At 46.8% G+C, this 16,712-nt stretch overlaps 1 protein-coding gene across 8 annotated transcripts in view; it reads left to right on the top strand.

The window, feature by feature from the left end:
* The window catches only part of CTBP2 (C-terminal binding protein 2), a 143,621-nt gene that overhangs the window by 110,863 nt on the left and 16,046 nt on the right, over nucleotides 1-16,712 (top strand). Inside the window, exon 1 of one of the 8 annotated variants that reach the window (XM_074831504.1) lies at nucleotides 14,883-14,902. The exons of 6 other annotated variants lie outside the window; for them this stretch is intronic. The gene's annotated coding sequence lies outside the window, so the exon portion shown is untranslated. Of the gene's footprint in view, nucleotides 1-14,882; nucleotides 14,903-15,622; nucleotides 15,642-16,712 lie in introns of those variants that run through there. One more of the 8 variants, XM_074831503.1, reaches the window with a different exon arrangement.

The following is a 16,712-nucleotide window of genomic DNA, read 5'->3' as shown; positions in this document are numbered from 1 at the left end:
TACCCTGCACTGGCTTGAGAGATGTGCCCAGTCTGAAATGTCTCTTCTTAGAGAGATTATTGTGCTTTCAGGCCGGGATCTGTTCCTCTGTTTAAAAAAGCACGCAACCTTCCTGGTTAGTGTTTTCCATTCGCTACACAGCTCACTAGTTCTCCACGAGGACAGTCAGGCAAACCTGGCCAGCATTGAGCAGTGGGATGTGGGTTTCTCAAGCTTCTTTGCAGTTGGCCACACGGCTCTGGGTGCCTTTGTACTCTCCCCTTACCCATTGCCAAGCTCCAGAGCAGGGCAGAGGGCTGAGAAGAGCCCCACTGCTGCTGGACTGACGGGGCTTCTCAGACGCTGTGGTAACTATGTTGACTGATGCTCTGAGAAATTGCCAGGAGTCTCGTGGACCACGTTGGGTGGTTGCAGCCCGTGACGTGAAATGCTTAGCTGTGGTAGGGATGTCTGGGGGACAGAGTGACAGCTTGTCAAAGCTAGACAGCAGTTCTGTATTTGGCATGTTGAGGTCAAAAACTGTCAGTTCCTTGATTTTTTTTACGGTGTCTTAGATTGCCTGGGGAGTGTTTTGAGCCTTGTCACAATGAATTAATTAAGGCCGAGTCATATTCACAAGCTTGTACTGCTCTGATTCAGCAGCAGGACCATGCTTGATTTTCAGCCTAATAATTACAAGTGGTTTTGGAGGATCTGGGGGGCCGATAGAGCTGGTTTCTGTTTCCTCCAGAGCTGCATGTGCTACAGTTTTTACTTGCTCTTTGCCTTGGCTCTCTGTAGCATTGTTTTCTTCCTCCTCACGAACGCAGCCAACTTTCTAATTGAGGAAATCACTCTGCAGCCATTGTGGCTGTTCATTTGAGTTCTTTGTCCGTACCAAAGTTTCCAGCTCCTCAAAAGATTTTAAGTCACTCCTTACTACAGCAGAAGGAAGATAGGAGCTTTGGCTTAGGGCAGACTTTAACTCTGTTATGAAGCAGGCCTGCTGCACCAAGCACCACTGTGGGCAGCATATTCACTTCATAAGAGCTTCAAATCCACCTCTGGCTATGACAAATACTGATGAGGTTATTTTTCTATTGGATTCTTATATATAAAAAAAAAATAGTTATGAGAAATAAATATCACTTTGTGCTGGGCTTTACTGCTTACTGGGCTTTGAGCCTGAAAGGATTTAAAAGTCATCATGCTCTAAGGGAAAGTTGTAGCGAGAAAGAGGAGGTGGAGGATTGCTCCTGCCAGCTGTTGTGATTTGGGAAAAGGCTTGTCCTGACCAATGGAAAGGAGACTAGGACTGAGACGGAGAGGCAGCCAGCGCTGGCGCAGCTACGCCCAGCAAGATTAATCCACATTAGAAATTCGGCTTGCAGGGGTTTATCATTTCCTTTATATTGTGACATTAATAAATGCAGATCTTTTTTATCTTAGTGGTTATCCTCTCTTGTATCTTTTGTTAACGGGCATTGTCCTTACTTTATGCTGCACAGATAACTGCATGAGAGGATGGATATCATACTCGTGTGCGTTATTGTGCTGCGCGAAAGTACCTGGGTATGTGAGGAAAGAACATGGGCACTTTGTGATGGCTGTGTGCCAGCTCCTCTTGTCAGCCTTGAGTTGGGCAAGAGTCCTGAAGACAATGCCATGTTAATGCATCACAGTTCAGTGCTTTTGATATTTCACAGCGAAGCACAATAACTTTTTTTTCTCATTTCGTTTCCGAAGTACACAAAATTCAGAACATATGCACCGCGTCAGGATTAATTGCTCTTGCCAGTCAACCCAGAGGAAACACTCAGATCAGGCCTGGTCGCTCACCCCGAGGGAACTCTTTGTGTCTGCTACTCTACCTTTGTGTCCCTTGCAACAGCAGCACCTTCTGCTTTTCAGATTCATTGCAGGTTAAAAATAAACTGCAAAGACTTAGCCGTTCACACCTGGTCACTGTCTTTGAGGAAAGCAGCATTTATTGCAATATGATCGGAGCATTCTTGCACTGGTAAAACTGGGTGCGTGGAGAGATGGTGATGGGAGTGTACAACACGTTGGAGGATTTGCCCAGAGCCTGCTCTGCACCACTAGTCCAGGGAATACTGGGAGGCTGGGGCAGGAGAGCACACCCAGGAGATATACACATCGTGCAGGGGCCACCCTGTGTGGCCAGCACTGGGGGGACACATGCACCCCTGCCTGGCCGCGTGGCTCCAGGAAAGGTGGGCAGCCGAGGAGCTGCCCTGTTTGCCCAGGGCACGACTTGGCTTCACTGTGGAGGGCCACGGTGGCCCGGTGCTCAGCTGGGCTTGGGCTCTCCATCCCAGTAGATCTGCTTTCCATCCTAGATAGGTCCCATATGGAAGGGAGCTCTCTACTAGCCAAAATAAAGACACTCAGCAATCTGCCAGAGCTGGTTAAAGCATGTAGTCTGTTACAGGCAGAAAGAAACACAGTTTGGGGTAGAGGATACAAAATACATTTGCAAGGCATCTGAGCCTGGTGCTGAGACATTCTTTCTTTCAATGTTGTTGTTGCCAATAGCTTCTCTTGTGCTCAGACCAAAACTATTTTGGGTGGAACATTTGCTCCCTACTTTCTAGCAAGCCTGGTCGCAGGAATGAAGAATGGATTCTTTTCACTGGCCGCAGCTGGTTTGAATGATCCCCACACTGAACCCATTGACTCCAGGCACTCCTCATGCGAATTGCAAGGAAGTAGCAACTGACTTTTTGTTTATTTGCCTGACAGGGGCAGAAACAGCGAAGCAGTCTCAAGTCGACTGAATGCTTGAATCCAGGCGCGTGTCCTGGTGTGTGCTCTGTGCCTAATGCTGGCAGCAAGCGTGGGGTTCACCAGCTCAATCCGAAATAAGGAGGTGGAAGAGGGTGAGATGTGTTTCTGTCATGGGTGTCTGTGCAACGTCCTCTCCAACGCTTCCTGCAGGGCCCCTGGAGAGCCCAGCAGCATGGCTGTGTTTGGCATAGAAGATGCATCACGCTCATTCGGTGAGAGCTGGAAGAGGCGTCCTTCAAGAACTGTGACCCGTGCGTTACATACAAAGCAAAAAAAAATATCTTGAAACCCATCAATGTCGGTTGGCTAGACCTTGAACGAGGCATTGAGAGGGATCTGCTTCAATGTACCTCTCAAGGTCCACTTCTTCCGAGGAGCAACAAAGCTTGTCTTAGAAAACTCAGGAAATCATTTCCAGACCCTGTGACTGAGATCTGCATATCCTCTTGTAGGTGATCTCTCTGTGGGAGCAACTTCTAACAAGTTTCTGCAGAAGAGTCACCTTCCTTTTTCCTTCTGAAGGAAGAGGATTTCAGGGAAACAAATGGGCACAGAATTGGTCTGCTTGCAGAGAGAGGACAACGGGACGAGGAAGGTGACCTATTTGTTGGGCTGAGAACCAGGGAGAGGTTCAGGAAAACTCTTGCTGAAAGTAATGCCACTGATGGGAAGGGGTTTGGGAGTAATTGTGAAGCCACCTCTGTATTCTTAAGTATTCTTAAGAAAGTCAGCTGGCCATATGTTATGGAAATTTTTACAATATTGGGTTTTTCTTTGTACTATCAAAGATATTAATTAGAGGACTAGGTTACACTGAGTACTGTACAGTTTACCTCTTGGGTATTTGTGGAATGAACCATGAAAACATAGACATATTTGTGTGTGAAATTGTAAAATGCTCATTTAGCTGGGTTTCTTGATGAGTACCGTGTCTCACTTCACCTCTTTGCTGCGTAGCCTGTACCTCTTGATTGCAGCCAGCGGGGTGGTTTCATGTCAGTGACAGCTAATGTGCGAGGGGCTTTGGGATCCCCTAGGACACAGGCACTACTTAAGATCGTTGTTGCTGCAGGAGCCTTTTTTTTTTTTTTTCCAAGATTCTAGGGATTTTTCTCAGTGCACTTGGTTCATTTGATATGTTTTATAATCTGTATGATGTGATCAAGCATATAAACATGTAGACAGGGGTATGATGCATCAGCATCTATCTTTGCCAACTGCTTTCTACTGAAAGGCAGGAAACTTTGTCAACCTTCTGAAACTTTGGTAGAAGACATCTCCCTTCCCCGCCTCCCCTGCCTCCTTCCCAGGAAAGAAATGAAATCTGATTAGTTCATTTTGCTATACCTCATTCTTCTGGGTGGTTTGTGATACAGTTTTAAAACTAAAAAAATCAATTAATTGCGAATAACCATAGGGTACGTAACTACAGGTCTTAGGTTGATAGGTGATGGGTTTTATTGAACCGATAAAATATAGAAAACCGTTAGAGGAAAACGGCTTACTGCAGTGATACCATTCAGTGTGATTTACAGTTTTATAACTGTAGGCAAATTTGAAATATTTTTCACTATCTTCAGTATACGTTATTAGATAAACCTATAGCCTGTGCTTACCTGCATCAGCACTGACTTTCTTCTCTGCGATCATGAGGAGACATAAAAATGAAGACATTTTCAGCCCATTATAGTTAACGTGGTTTCAAGAGCAGTCAGTTTCTCTACAGTTTGGATTTTATTTGTCTCTTAATGTGCTGAGGATGTCTGTAGGAAATGCCTCCCAGCAGCCACGGGAGTTGCAGTGTAGCTATCCTTTGCATGCACACGAAAATAAGACACCTTAAATATAAAGATTATTGACCAAAATGTCAGCTCACGAAAAACAGAGAGAAAATACGAATCCTTGTGGGAGTGCTTTATGCCAGCATCCGAATCTCCCTCCTTTAGCTCGTGTTGCATTGCTGAGGTTGCCCCCATGAGAAAAGCTGTACATCAGAGCCATGGAAGGCAAGGACAAGGCTGCCCCATGCTTCAGTGAGGTCCTTCGTGCCCCACGCTGTGCCCAGAGAAGTGTGGTGAACCCGGGGGACTGTTAGAACACAGCCTGGAGCCAGGACAAGCCAGGGCTGCAGCCCTACAACCCCTTCCCAAGGCAGTGGGCAGGTAGGAAGGAGGCAGCCGTGGTGCCCCAGGGGTCTCCTGGAGCCCTCCGTGGGGCCCTGCGTGGTCAGAGGAGAGGTGGGTGTAGAACTGCCACAGCACAGGAATAGCTGCTCATTCTTGGAATCGAAAAAGAAGAATCTGCCAGGGTGTTATCTAGATTAATGAAGATGAAATGTGCTGTGTAAATACATCAGAAGCATGATCATGCCGTTATCCCTTGGGCTACTCTGGCTCACAAGGAGAAAAGGTTGATTTGTATTTGTAGATGATTTTGCTTGCTCTGCGAATGTTCGTTTTTGTTTTAGTACAAAACCCAGGCAGTGTGTATTTCTTTTTCTCAAAGATGTAGCAGATTAGCAAAGATTCCTCTAGATTATCATATCTTAAGTAGCTCTGTTTTAAGATAAATTATTCATCTATCATTACTTGTGAGGGTTAGGGATACTATTTTAAACACTGATGATAAATTAGGGAGGTTAGAAGTTCTATTATTCAAAGAACTGTGCAATATTTGGACATTTAACATGGTTTCCATAAACCAGAAGGCGCTTGCATGTGACTGAGCTGAGTGCCTTCTGGCTGGTGCGAGAGAGGTGGAGATGAAGCAGCTACAAGGGTAGGATTTGCAAAACGATGAGACTTTAACTTGGCCTTGACTTGAGCCCACCTGGCGTGTGCAGGAGAAACCCATGTGGAAACCCTTCATGGGGTGATTGTTGCTCGTACTGACAGATGCGGTGTCTCAGGGTGGGTAGGTACTTTCGGTATCAAAGTTAGGGATGGTGTTTTGTTGGCATTGCTTGGTCCACTGTCTTCACTGAAGATGTGAAATGTGTGGCTGTGGATTAGCACTAATCAGAGGAGAACGTTTTTAGGGTCAGGGATGAGAAAAAACAGTAGGTATGTTCTCACCCATTCCTAGTGCATGTTGCTCATCCAGGGCCCAAGAACAGCCCAGCTGGAAAGATCTGGAGGGGTTTGGTTCAGCCTCCAAAAGCCTTCAGAGGAGCAGGGAGGTGAGGTGGGGGGGCCAGAGGCACCGCAGCTTCCGCCCCAGTCTGTGCTTGGAGCTTCCTTCCACTGTAGCAAAAGAAATCACGTCTCTGACGTTATTTGAGATATTTTTGTGAGAGTTACAGATTGTTCCAGCCGTGGTCCAGATGTATTGTGATGTATCAGGAGGAGGTGTGTGAAGGGTGGGCGTGAAAGTCCCCGGCGCTGCCTGCAGGTGGGTGATGCAGCCTGTGTTTTGCAGCAAGGCAGGAATGCTAGTGGCCAGGAAATGCCTGATACAGGGGGAAAATAGAGACCGTGAAAGTTAATCATTAAACTTTTTCTGTTACCTTTATTCAGCCAGGAAAGCTGAAACTAGGCAAGGTTTGCAGGGAGAGATAATTTCTTTCATTAGACCAACTTTTATAGTTAGAAAAGCACAGGTGCTTCTGGGACCACATGCTTTTCTTCAGATCTTCACAATTGCACATTACATTAAAAATAAAATTAATTTAATTTTCGAAAGATTTAACGGATATTTGAAAGAACTGAATTTAAAAGTAATTCACAAAAAATATCTCATTTGGTTTAATTTGATTTGGACATTTTAACAAAGATTTAATACCCCTGAATTACAAAAAAGTTTTTTCTGGCTTGAAGTTTACTAGTAGAGACCTGACATCTGTTTACATGAAGACAATTTTTCTACATGCAGTTTCAAAAGCATGTCTTTCTGTGCACCTGAGAAGTCTTCATAAGCATGTGGACACACTCTTACTCCTTTTTGAAGTACCTGCAATATCCTTTTGCAACTTCAGGATGTTCTCAGCATGCAGTAGTTATTAGTGAACAACTAGTAAGGCTCTACAAAGGTGCGAAGTCAGAACGTTTAAAAAGGGTGAGTTTAAAATACAGAGTTCTCTTCCCTGACCACCACTTTTTTCCCTCAGTCTAAAGAAAAGTGATTAAATGATAATACTCTTTAAGATTTGGAAGTTTGTTACTAATCAGTGTATTGTTATTAATCAGCATACTTTTTATATTACAGGAGATAAGATGCTATTATTAATGTTTCCAGTGAAAGGTTTTGTACATTTACCCTGACCTCATCTTCAGTTTACAATCCAGTTTTGTGTTGAGTGTTTCCTTTTTTCTTTTTGGAGTGCTTGTTGTTTTTTTTCCCAATAGCCTTCTATGTTGTCCAATACACCAATTTAAAACTCCCTCAATCCAGCTTAGTCTCAGCTGTATTAATGCATGGCTCGAGGGCACAAGTAGCTAAAAAGGGCTGTATTGTGTGGCATCTCTAAAATCTTTTTTCAGAGAAGTGGGATAAAGAGATTGAGGTTCCTTGGGGGGGGGTTATGAGTGTTTGTTATTTTTTTTTCTGGCTGAGTGAGCAACCTTGCAGGTGACTCAGCGAGAAGACGTCAGGGCGGGAGGTGCTGCTGGGCCCCGCATCACCTCATTCTTGTTGATCTCTCCAGCAGAGCCTGCTCCTCTGGGAAGGTGGCTGCAAGCACAGTGTGGGATCCTTCTTCGTTTTACTGATATATCTGGGGAGACAGCTTTACAACAGTATTAAAAATAATAAAATGTATTAGTTAAGGAACATGGGTCAAAGCAGGAGGGAATTTCTTTTCAATACTTTTCCTAGGACGTTACATATAGAGCTCTGTCTTCTTAACACAGTCATGACCAGTAAATCCTCCCTGAGGTAGAACCAGTCTTTTCCAATATGTAGTAAAAACACCCAGAAAATATTTGGGGTTCTGTAAGATTCAGAAAGTATAACCCAAGGGGAAGGTCAGAGTCAGCTGGCTGTTCCCCCAGCACTGCCGTTGCCTGTAGGGCCGTGCCCAGGCGGAGCAGCTGGGCTGCAGGCAGAGCTACAGGCAGAGTTGCTGGGCTGGGGTGTCCAGGGGACGATGCTTCTGGATGAGCTGCTTTGCTTCCTTACCCTCCGTAGCTGGGAAGACCCACAAGGCAAACCACCTCCCTCCTCTGCTCCTCCAAAGAATAAAATCAGTTCTCGTGTAGATCTTTCCTGGGCTGTGTGATGGAATCATCTTCTTTATTTCCCTTGACAGTGCGCCTCCTCGCCTGGCAAATTATTGATAATGCACCTCGAGGGGATATCAGCCCCATCCAAGAAAGCGTTTCTGTTAAGGACAGCATGCGCTGAAATACGTGCTAAGCTGATGTATGTGCTTGAGGGTGGTCCAACACCACCGTGGGTTTCCTGGTGGCCTCAGAGACTTCCCTGGGTGAGAGCAGAAGGGCCGGGAGCTGGGGAGCTCAGGGATGGGCACCTTGCCTTGGGGGACCTCCCGCCTGGGCTGGGGCCACGCTCGGGGCCGCAGAAGTAGCAGAGTGCAGATTTTATTTGCTAACCCTGAGAGAGCAGGTGGGTTTTGGTGGTCGCTGCTGAGCCTGAAGTTTTGTTTGCTGTGTTTTTATGGTTCTGGGCTGCTTTAAATGTCAACAGGAATTCAACATGTGCCCTTTTTTTTCTCAGTGTAACCGTGATAAAATCCTACGATATACTTGTAAAGCGTTAGTTGTAAAAGTAAATCAGCTTTAATAGCAAGTAGGTTGTAGTTAAGTGCTTTCAAATGTTAGTATTTGGGGTTTTTTTTTCTCGCTTAGTTATGAACCTGTGCTACAGGGAAGTGAGGGTGTTTATCTTAAGGAAATGAGTGGGATTTACAGGCATTCAGCACCTCCCGGGACCTTCCAGAGTTATTCCCTCACTTATATATTTCCATTTTGCCATCCCTTCTGCACTAAGCAGAATTGGTCTAAAATTCCCCAAAGAGCGATGGGAGAGCATGGGGGGCTCCACGTACAGACTGGGATGGGGAAAGAAATGGGGGAAAAAAAAAAAGTGAAGCAAGAAACTAGGACAACAAAAGCAGAAGCCTTGTACAGGCTGTGAACATGCTGCAGAAAAGCTGGAAATGTGGCGGTTGTTGGGCTTCCTCTCCACGACAAGGCTTCCTTCGTTTGATCTTTGCTGTGGAAGAGAGGTGGAGATCTGAGAGCGGGGACACAGCCGGGAGCAGCGATAGGAAGGGAGAAAGTTATCAAAGGACCAGCGCCCTCAGCAGAAACATTTCACATTCGTAGGTCGAACAGTGGCTGTTTCGGTCTCCAGAAGGGATGACCTTGCAACAGGGTCGCTGAACAGACGGTTCCAGCTGGGCTTGTGCGCTTGGCAAGCACCCAGGAGCTATTTTAATAGGTCTTACAAGGGACGAGGCCTTGGCAGGACCTGTGGGTTTTGGAGTGAGCTCACCATCTTTTTTCCTTTAGTAGCTAGCGAGCGGCACTCAAGCTGTGGAAGAGCTCCCGGGAGCACACATGGTTGCAGCTCACAGGGCTCAGGGACAACCCAGGGACAATTTACGCGCTTCTCTTTCTGCTGGTGTGCGTCACCGCAAACTGCGTCACTCACGGTCCGTGGCTTGAAGGTTTTGCTCCTTTTATCACTTTGAATGAAGGCACTGGAGATGTCCAGGGGCCTTTAAAGGATTGAAACCATCCCTCGCCCCAGGCCAGGGCTGCAGGTTCTCCCTGGGTGGTCACAGCTCCCGCAGCAGCCCGTGGCCCATCTGCGGCATTCGCAGGAGGAGCAGAGGCTGCTGCCAGCCCTTTTTGGCACTTTAGACCTGGCCAAAGGTTGCTTTGGGGAGGCTCTTAAAGTCAAGCCAGGCTCTCACTGAAGGCTCCCACATTGCGCTCATGGAAAGAGCGTTAGGTAAAGCTTGGGCTGGATCCTTGGTGGGTTATTCTCCCTTCGTGCTGTCAACAAATGGCTTGAGATGACAACAGCTACAGGTGGATGTGGAGATCGGGGTTTATCTTCCACAAGGCTGCCCAGGCTCCCACCCCACCAGAGTGGTCCTGTTTCTCCAGCTTGTTCATCTGTGCAACAGCAGCATCGCTGTACGGGGAGCGCTATGAGCCAACAGTGAACAGCAACCGCTGTCCTCCCCAGCACAGAAACTCCTTCAATGCCATCTCCATGCTCCTCTGGGATCTACAGAAAACCTCCAGCAGGTCTCAGAAACGCCAGCAACAAAGCAGAGCAGCGTAGAGAAAGCCCTTAAAAGATTGATAGCACTTTCTGTCCAGCATAATGGGAAGGACTAATGTCAGTGGTTAACGCCAGCATAATTTAATGCCTGCAAGTGTCTCACAGCATGGTGTTTTCTTTGTTTTCCGCTCAGAATCACTCATGATCAATGTGCAAACACGAGTTTAAAAGGTTCAAGTTTAAAAGGTGCCAACTGAACCCCTCTTGCTTCCCAAAAGCTGAATCCAGGTGCTTGCTTTGATGGATTACCTTTTTTTTTTTTCATTCAAGGGAAGTTTCCAGTCTAAACCATAGGACTGTCAGTTGTCTATGTGATAAAACCACGTTTGCACCCCGCAACGCTGGTACGTTGTTGGCAGCCCCGCTGCTGGTCCCGTGGTGGTCGCAGGCAGCAGCGTTTCAGGCCATCCCCATGCCAGGGCTGTCGCGGCCGGTCAGCAGGCTCAGCTTTTGCCTTGATTTTTATATCTCATCTTCCAAAACGTCTTTACGGCCTCTGAATCCCTCGGGGTGATTTGAAGTCCGAGCAGCCTCCTGCCCAGATGGCTAGTATCAGTGGCTCTTCCCTGCACCCTCACGTAAAGCATCAGCATTGTTCTTCTTGGTTTTATTTATTTTATCTTTTTTATTAAAAAAAAAAAAACAACCAAAAAACCACAAACTGTGAAAGCTGTCCGTTTCCTGCAGCAGCTAATTTGTTTTTTACTGCTGTGGTTTGTTTGCATTTGGATAGAAGGGACAAGATAAAGAGGATAGAGAGGGGCGAAGGAGAACTGGCACGGGATGTCATCCCTCCTGCATGATGCCGTATGGCTGGAATGTGTGTCTCAGGTGAACATCACACATATGAAATGTAAAGAATATATACTGCAGCTGAGGTGGCAGCACTGGAGAGGAAGTATTTTCTCAGGTTTCTGAATAATATCAAGAAAGCTATTCGCTAAGCATTACAAATACAATTTGTTTTCAGTACTGGGCTTGGTAATGGAGCATGTTCGAGGAGAATGTATTGGGTTTTTTGCTACCTTGCCATACTGTTCTTAATAGGAGCTACAAAGCTCAGCCCTGGGCTGTGGGATGGTTGAGAGTGGTGTGGTGCCTGAATCATAACCACAACACAAGCCCTAACTGCGTTTTTCCTCTTTTTTTTTTTCTCATCCCTCTCCTAACAAAACAAATGAATACAGGAAACTGAGCTCCTCTGAGGAAGCATTTTTTCTCCCAGGTGCTTCTTTTAGCTTTCTTGGTAGCATCCCTCACCACCCCATATGGCCTCTCCCATCTGCTCTGCCATCTCTCTCACGTGCCCTGGCAGCTCCCACTGCCTCGTTGGACTTGCTGCCCCGTCCGTCCATCCCCTGCTTCCCACTCCTGCTTTTCGGGGTCCCTGGCCAGCCCTTGGGGCCAGCGCATCCCTCGGGCACCCCCGTCTCCCATCGCCTTGTGTGGCCAGTAGGACTTTCACCCTAAGGCCTCACTTAGCTCCTCTGGAAGTCGTTCCTCTTAACCCACATGTGAGCTGGGGTGGAAAGTCGCAGGTCAGTGTTCAAAGACACAGATTTACCAACCTGGCAGCCTGGGAATACCCAAAACACCGGTGATCTGATATGGCAGGTATACAGCAGAGGCTATGTATTACTATTCTATTACTTTTTTATTGTATTACACCAGTTTATATACTTGCAGCTGTATCTAGAGTGCTCTGGGATGAGATTTAGTTCAGTCCAGAGATTATTTCATAGATGAGAGCTCTAGAGGTTTGCAAAGCTTATGCTTGGGCTTCCTGCCCCAAGACTGCATCTCCGTGGCATCAGCAGAGGGTTATCTTAGTGCTCTAATGGGGGTGCACAAAAGGAGGTGAAGAGGTGTATCTGTTTCTGGCATGTGTATCTACAGTAATTCAAATAAGAGTAAGAAAATGCCACATGTATATATTCCCTGTATTTTTACTGAGCATTTTGTCATGGTTGCTGTCTGCTTCTGTAGTTCAGCTGGGGACTGTAATCACAGCGTTTGTATTGGCTAATAAGGATATCACTTTATATGGGAATTTCCTATGAATTTTTAAAAATACATTCTTAAAGGAAGCCCTGAAAAGTTATCTGAAAAGGGAACTGGCAAAAAGCCAGCTTTTACGTGCTCATGGGAGGAAATGTGCTGGAGAGGTCAGGAGTTTGCACAGGCTCTTCCCGACAGCAGGTACAAGTTTTTTCGTCTCTAGCAGGGACCCTGCCCCTCATGGGGGTGGATGGGCCTTGCTGCCTCTTTCCCCATCTTTCTGGAGCTTGGGTGTTCCTCTGAAGCATGACTTCGCTCACCAGAGGGGACTGTCATGGACCTGTGGCTTTTCCCAGTAGGCTGGAAATCTTCTCCACTTTGCCATCGTCCCCCTTGCCCATGGCAGCCCTGGCTGTGAGCGTGAAGCCCCTCGGCTCCGGCTGCTTTACGGGACATCAGTTCAAACGCTCAGGTCTCCTTGAAATGAGAAAATTTCCCAGTCTTTTCCTGGTAGGATCCTGGCAGTCTCAAAGATGCTTTGCTGTAAAAAAAACCACACCGTGATTATTTATAAAAAAGATTTGACGTCACTTTCTAAACCAGCTGTCTTTTTGTGTGGCTTCTGTCTGTACAGTACCAAGCACCTCCAGAGTATTTACAATTAGAAATAACAGTAAATAACCTGTTTTCCCCTAACTGTGAGATAAAGGCTTTTGTCTTATTTCATTTTTTCATATGCATTTATTATGAGAAGCACTTATTAACAGGAAAAGTTAAGTGAAAGAAAGAGCATCACTTGTGAGTAGGCTGTGGTAGAGGAGGGTGGTCCTCCTTTTGGTCGTGCAGCATCTGAAGTGCTTTCCAAAAAGTTCCCTGTCCTCAGAGAAACCTTTCTGCAGCACTTTGTCGATGGCACCTTCACAACTTGCCTTCACAACAAGCCTTTCTGCTTGCCAGTGATCCTGCTGAAGTTTGAAACCGCCACCCCATGTGCTATCTGTGACTCACAGAGATGGCTTCCCCCAGGTTTCCCCTCCGTGCACCCCTGAAGCAGGATCAGTGCTGGTTTACAGCCCATAGAGAGGGTGGCCCTGGGCCACTGAGGAGTGGGGACCCCTGAGCCACCTCAGAAAGGCACTGTGGGACCCCAGCTTTCCATCTTGTAAAGCAGCAGTGATGGCCGGGACAGGAAACCTCTGGAAGATTCAGAGTGCCCAAACAATGGCAACCTAAATTGAAGAGAATGGTGTGCCAAAATCCCCTCATCTTGTACTCAAAAGACCGGATTTCAGGGAGGCTGACAGGTCTTTTGATGTTTATGTTACAAGTCAGTACCAGCTTCAGGTAATAAGCCTTTGTTCTCCTTATTCATGACCCTGTCCACCAATTCCAGGGCTCTCCTGGGCATCAGGAGCATGTCCTGCAACAGAGTCAGCAGGACCCTTGTCTGTTAGAGGGCTGTGTGTGCCGACAAATTGCTGCCCACTTCTCTTGGGTGTTTCCCTTCGACCAGCTCTGGGTGGTTCACACCCCCCAGTCTGCCGAGGGGAGGGATGATGCTGTCTGAACCAGCGGGATGGTGATAAAACAGTGATGGAGAAGCACAGCTAACCTTGTTGCTGACAGATTTCCCCGTGTACTGCATTTCTTCCAGGTGAAGCGTTGTAGCCAGTACCGCCAGTGCACCAGCAGCGCTCTGGTCCGGTTTTGACTTCTGAGGCTGAAAATGAGTTTGTCAGATCCAAGGTAGTTTGCACAAAGGCCATCTAGATCCCTCTGTTAACTAAGTTGTACCGCTCTCTAGGCAGGGAATGACAAATAGTAGGATGCAGTGCTAACAGTATTAAGCAGGAGTGAGATGAAGACTTTTTTTCTTATTTCTTGGATGAGGATTGTCTCTAGCTGTTGCCACCGCTGGCAATGACGATAGCGACTGGAAAGAGAAAAAACCAACTGCTCCAAGCCGTGAGTTGCCGCGTGCTCTAGAGACAGGGTGTTGCACAGGTACGACCTGCCCTCCTTCGCCATGTCCCGCAGCGGCACTTCCCTGCGCTCTGCAGGATTGGGATGATGATGATACGGGGCTGCTTTTACCTATTCAGGACAAACTGGGCAGGACCAGGAGATGGATGTCTCCGAGATGTGAATCCTGCCAGCAAGCGAGTGTTGTTTTTGATGCTGAAAACCAGTTGATTTACACATCAGGAAAGAATTTGGCCCTTCGTTTCTGGGTGCTAGATGAGATCAGCACAGCCTTGCTTTCCCCCAGTGCTTTGTGTTTGTTTTCGTGGTGCTGTCGCTGCTGTTAAAGGCTATCAGCCTGTTTCTGGAGCCTTGTTCAATATACTCCACATGGAAAGGCATGTTTCATTTTTAAGCTTAAAAAAAAAACCCCACACACACAAAAAAACCCAAACAAACATAAAACGCAGCGTGGCACAGATTAAATCCATTTGAGACAACTCGAAAAAAAAACGCCGTATGTGCAAGTCAATAGGAGGAGGGGAGTGGAAGGGGGAAAAAGCAACTGTGACATATACAAACCCTTTAGTGTGCATAGCATAAGATTTTTTGGCTGGCACTCACATGATTTTATTCAAGGGCTGGGAAAGAACTACGATTAGTTAAAAGCTTCGGCAAAGTCTGGAGGGAGTGCTCTGAAGAGTTGGGAGCCGCGCAGAGGTGACTGTAACTCCTCTCGCAATTTCAGACTATTCTTCTGTGGCTCAGGACAAAAGCCTTTTCTTTTCCCTCCGTGTTCAAAGAGACATTTGTCTTGAGATGTTGCAGCTGTGGGCCGCGGGATTGCTTGTTTGAAGATACCCCCTCGTAGACGAAAGGAGAGGCAACGCACTGAAAAGTGGTAGTATTTTATCGTGTGTGGGTTCCCCCCCCTCCTCCTCCCTCCCTCCTCCTCCACTGCCATGTGTGGTTTTTAATAAGAAGAAGAATGTGGAGGCAACATTTTCCAGGCAAGGGGAAATTTCCTGTTTCTTTTCTGTTTGTTTAATAAAGTGTGTAGTTGACTGTAAAACTGTAGCTACTTTGTTGTGAACGGGTAATTCAAGCGAGTGTCAGAATTGCTTCTTGATGCACTTTTATATACTGCAAGTGAACGTGTTTAAAGCCTTTTTCTCTTTTTTTTTTTTTTTTTAATGCTGCGTGGCGTAGGCAACTGAGATTAATAAGAATTAGGCAAATGGCTTCTGCTTTTGTTTCTGTGAGATAGTACCAGCCGTCTTGCGGTCACACAAAGGCTGCCATTTAGCAGGGAGCACTCCCTAATTCTCTTGGCAGGGGTGTCATTGGGATCGGATACAAGTGGGTGGCAAAGGGGAGGAGCGGCAGGAGAGGACAAGCAGGCTTTGTGTATTAAAAATGAAACAAAAGCACTTTATACGCGGGGCTGCGTGCAACAAGCGGCGCTGTCTGTGAGCCGGGGTGGAGTTTGAGTTCTCAGTGTGACTGCAAAACCTTGCTTTTTTTTTTCTTGCCTTTTTTTTTTTCCATAAACCCTTCCTCCTCTCCCTCTTCCTTAGCAAGCTCTCCCTGCAATGCTGGCGAGGGTCCGCGGGCAGCTGAAAACGCCTAAAAAAAAATACGTACGGAACAATACTTGCCACAACTTTGCAAGAACAGCTGGGGGTTTATCGGCAAAATCAGCTTCAGATGGTGGGGAAGCCGCTGAATTTGTGAAGCTGTTGGAGAGGGGGAGCTGATCCCACCCCAACCCCAAGGAGAGCTGGTCTGCTGCCTCCTGCCCACACCGCCCCGGCTCACTCTGCTGCAATGGGTTTGGTTTGCACCGCGTCCTACCTCTCGGTGGGGTGAGCCCGGTGGTTTTGCGACGTGTGGCAGAGCGAAAGGGTTAACAGCTGCGATGTTTTATCAGAATTTAGCGGTGGGAGTGTCTGGCTGTTTAATTACTTTCTGATCCATGGCATACCTCGTTCTTAATGAAGCAGTTGCACGCAGAACAAACGTGCTGTATGAGCTTGGGTAGAAAGAAAAGCGGACTGAGTTCAGCTTGGTTTTGTCAGCCCAAATGTTTTGGTTTGAAAGTGTTTACACAGGAGGTAGGAAGCAGGAGGGTGAAGAATAGATGCAGGGTGTGGGAGAGGCAACAAGAGAGGCAGGCGAGGAAGATATACCGTGGGTTAAGTTGCGAACCTGCCAATGGTTTTTATTAAAACGTAATTTCCATACATTATGCACTTCACCTCGTATTGATTTGCTTCAAAACTTTCCTTGTCAAGCTGAAGTAAATTCCCTCATTGAAGTAGGAGAAAAGAGAGGCATTCCTGTGACTACCTCACGGTTTCCAGCTTCCAGCCAGCATTCACCCTAGGCGACTGCACTTTGTGTGCGGGCGAGGGTGACATGCCTAAGAAGCCTGTGTCATCGTGCACAATTACATCCCTAATCCCGAGCAAAGACACAGATGCTGTTTCAAAAAAAAAAAAAAAGCTGTGTTTCCTTTGACTTTCAAAGAAGCTTATGTAATGGCAGCATAATAAAACCGTTATTTTGGGGCTCAGATTAAATGTCAAAGTTTCAGATAACCCGTGGTTTCGTCTTCCATGTGCCAGGCTCGCAGGAAGCCACCACCACCTTCCATGTGCCCACTGCTCTGCCTGAGAATGGGCCTTGACCTGGTGGGCACCAGGCTCTGA

Source organism: Strix aluco, chromosome 7 (genome assembly GCF_031877795.1).
Source record: "Strix aluco isolate bStrAlu1 chromosome 7, bStrAlu1.hap1, whole genome shotgun sequence".
Taxonomy (NCBI): domain Eukaryota; kingdom Metazoa; phylum Chordata; class Aves; order Strigiformes; family Strigidae; genus Strix; species Strix aluco.
This window is presented reverse-complemented; position numbering and strand designations above follow the sequence as displayed.